Source organism: Hakea prostrata, chromosome 11, assembly GCF_041222555.1.
Source record: "Hakea prostrata isolate BN-2017 chromosome 11, UWA_Hpros_2, whole genome shotgun sequence".
NCBI classification, from domain to species: Eukaryota; Viridiplantae; Streptophyta; class Magnoliopsida; order Proteales; family Proteaceae; genus Hakea; species Hakea prostrata.
In genome coordinates, this window is record NC_142610.1 from 15,361,525 (window position 1) to 15,365,227 (window position 3,703).

The window sequence follows — 3,703 nt, forward strand, 5'->3', positions numbered from 1 at the left end:
AGCATGATTTAAGTGATAATTTCAGCAAGTGGCAAATTCTTATCACAAGAACATATTTTTCGTAACATGTTTATCAAACACCAACTTGTTCTAATAGTGTTCCAGAATGAATTTATCAAACACTTATTTTCAAACAAAGAACGATCTCTCAACACAAAAACATGTAAATGGTTTTACACAAAAACTAATCCCTCAAAATGGAAACTTTACCAAACGCAAACTTAGTATCCTCTTCCCAATTGTTTCCTTTTCCGAAAGGGAAAAATAATATCTTAGTCCTAATATTCCTCGAACTCTCGACATTCAACTTTTTACTATAAATATATGACTTGCAAATTCATTATTTACTTTTCAAAAAACTCCTCTCTATTTCTTTTAGTTATTTTCGAAGTGCGTTGTTCTGTCAAAAACCCTATTTGCTTGAGTTGTTTTAGAAGGCATTCGACACCAATTTCAAGCACTCTTCACAATCTTTTGCAATAACAATGTCTTCTTCTGGTAAAATTTTTCTGAAGAGTGCTGAGAATGAAACTTTTGAGATCAATCGATCAGCAGCCCTTCTATCCGACACCATTAAGAATTTCATAAAAGATGGATGTGCCGGTGATGATGATATGGTAATACCAGTACCGAACATCTGCTCTCAGATTCTCCCAAAGGTACTAGAGTATTGCAAGAAACACGCCAATGGCGATCAAATTGATGGTGATAAGAAAGGGAAAGAAATCGCTGGAGATGACGATCATGCAGATCAGAATTCCAAAGTTGAAGATTTGAAGGAGTGGGAAGCAAAGTACATGGATATCGATCAACAGGATCTTTATCATCTCACGCTTGCAGCATATCATCTAAACATTAAAGGCTTGTTGGATCTGACAGTAGAGAAGACGGCTAGTATGATAAGGGGGAAAACTCCACAAGAGATTCGAGAAGCTTTCAACATCGAGAATGATTTTACTCCAAAAGAAGAAGAGCAGATCCAGAAAGAGTCTGGATGGGCTTTCAAGTGAATGAAATACATGAAACTATACAAATTGGGAAGTAAATTTTAGTATCATTGGTAGGTAAGGGATATGATTGTAGTGGCAGATTTAGTTTGCTTTAGTCTGTGATTGATGTTAGTTTGTTTTTGGGTTTTGGATATGTGACTTCAATTCATTAGGTTTCTCTTGTTTACTGCTTTATGGTGGTTCTTATTCATAGTGAAGTTGCACTTGTTGTTTGTTTTCTATTGAATTTCTCTACACCCACTTCCTCAAAAGAGTCCAGATCCTCTCCCACTAGGCAGCCCCTCCTCCCATGCACCCGCCCTCACACATGGCCTGCCCGGGGGTACATGGGCAAGCTTGTGTCAACCCAACTATGAGAGGTGGAGGATGGGAGGACAACCCGCCTAGGAGGAGAGGATCTGAGTTCCGAAAGTCATACTAAACATGAGGCAGTCCCTCAAGAATGGTTAAGATTCATGTGAAATGACTTTTTTATCCTAACTTATTAGCTACAACTACATGAAATGAACATGGTAGGTTTTCATATCCAAACCTTCACTCCTTGCGGATTGCTATATGTTTGAGAATTAAACCTCATTACCCCCTCTAGATATCTTCAACTATTCTTCCACATGGCTCACCCCATCTTTTTTTGGGAATTCATACTCTATATCAGGGGGTGGGGACTATTACATAAATCAAAGATAGAGTCGAGGTTAGAGATGCAGGTTATTACTGATGGAGCAACCATTCGATGGTGACTCGTCCCATTCTTTGTAGTTTTATGTGTAGGTGAACAGCTTAGTTTTTGTGAAAAGACAAGCTATCCAGAGCCGATCCATAATGGCAATATACAACATTGCAATGATTCCTAAGCATTTCTTTCTTCTCCCTTCCTCACCTTTCTTGTTATCTTAGGGTTTGTTTTCTATGTTTTAGACAACTGGATTTCCTTAAGGGAAATCAATGGGGGAAAGCGAGGTGATGATAGAATTCATGTCTCTTGATCCACTGAAATAACATGTTATGGAGAAATCATGGATTTGCATTGGAAGCTTATCCATCATTGTTTAAAAGGAACCAACAAAGAAATTCTCACAATGAGCCAATTTATGTATGTCGTTATTATAGACAATTGATTGCAAAACTGATTTATGCTGATCCAAATTTTCACTCCCACCGTTCCCCTTCACCCCAACCCCATCCAGGAAAAAAGAAAGATCTATATTGATCCTTATGCTGCAACAATCAATTACTTGAGCAAAAGGATGCATTTGATAAAAGTTGGTTTTTGTGCTTGGAAATTTCTAGGCAAAGACCTATCCAATGTTGGGTTCTTAACCCCTTCACATTTTCATATGATACAAGGCATATCAGCTTCAGATGATAATTATATCCTTTGTAGATATCTACAGAAATCAATAAATTACCTAGTCAATAGACCTCTCTCCTACAGAGTAAATAAGAGGACATCCCTTACTACATTTTCCATCGAAGGTTGATCAAAACTAATTGAGTGTCTCATATGAAGTACTATGTCAGTTCTTCAAACCTAAACCCTGCATTTATTTTGTTCAAATACCCTAACATGCATTTAGAATGATTAATGGTTATATAATTTTGATCCAAAATCATAACCACCAACTATTCAATCCTAATCTGCGCCACCCTACTTTTGTTCTATATGCTTCACCAGCAAAAGAACAAGTACTGCCAAGTTAATAAAGATAATTGCACTGGATTCAAAAGACAGAAATTATCATAATTTGGGCATGCAACATTCCAACTATTAACAAGAAGTGTTCAGGGCCAAAGCCTAGTCAAAATGGCAAAGGCAACTTCAGAGCTATGTAGTTCAAATCATTCATGTTAATCAAAGTGCTCATTAGAAAGGGTATTGTTTCAAGTCTGGAGTCACTCAATTTGCGATAAAAGAGGGTGGGAAAAGGTACTTTTCCTTGGAAAATCTCAACCGTCCAATTTTGCCGGTGAATCTACAGTTGAACCCCTTTTGGAATTTCAGTTGACCAACGCCAGTTCGAGCTTTATTTTTTTCGGTACAAAGGCGCTTTTTATATATAGGAAAATTGGGGATAGGGATATTACATATGCCGCCGGTAGGGGTTGAACCCACGACCTCTCCACTGGGAAGTCAGGTTCCTAACCATCCTATTACCCCTCCATTGGCGTTTGAGCTTTATTCCTGCCTTGATTGTTTGCTTCAGAGTTCCAGCCTTCCAGGTAAGCGAGGAATCGTTGAAAATGCTTTGGACCTTGCCACATAGTTTTTTCTTTTCTTTGGGTCGTATGGGTGGGCTGTTCGAGTTGGACTGGGCCTACCGGCCCTAAAATTACAGGGGCAAGCTCAGCCTTGATCCACTTTAATGGACCCTGGTTTTGCATTTTGGGTAGGTGATTTCCGGCAAGGGGAAGGTGGGGGAGGTGTTGGTCAGCGGGGGAAGGGATGTGGAGGTTTCCGGGCCCCCTTCACCCACCTAAGGGTGGGTATTGGATGAAACACAAGTTAGTTTAGTAACTTAAACATTGGGAAGGAATTTCAGATCATTTAATATTGGAACTATCTGGTTAAGTTGTTAGTTAGACATAATTTAGTTGTGGGTCAACACGAATTTTGGCCCAACTTAAGTGAGATATACGTAAAAGAACTCCAATAATAACATTAATCATAATCATAATATGTTGCATAAATCAGT

General features: G+C 38.6%; 1 pseudogene; it reads left to right on the top strand.

The window, feature by feature from the left end:
• Nucleotides 1-485: 485 nt before the first annotated feature.
• LOC149000357 (SKP1-like protein 11 pseudogene) lies at nt 486-1,010 on the top strand (annotated as a pseudogene).
• Nucleotides 1,011-3,703: the final 2,693 nt, after the last annotated feature.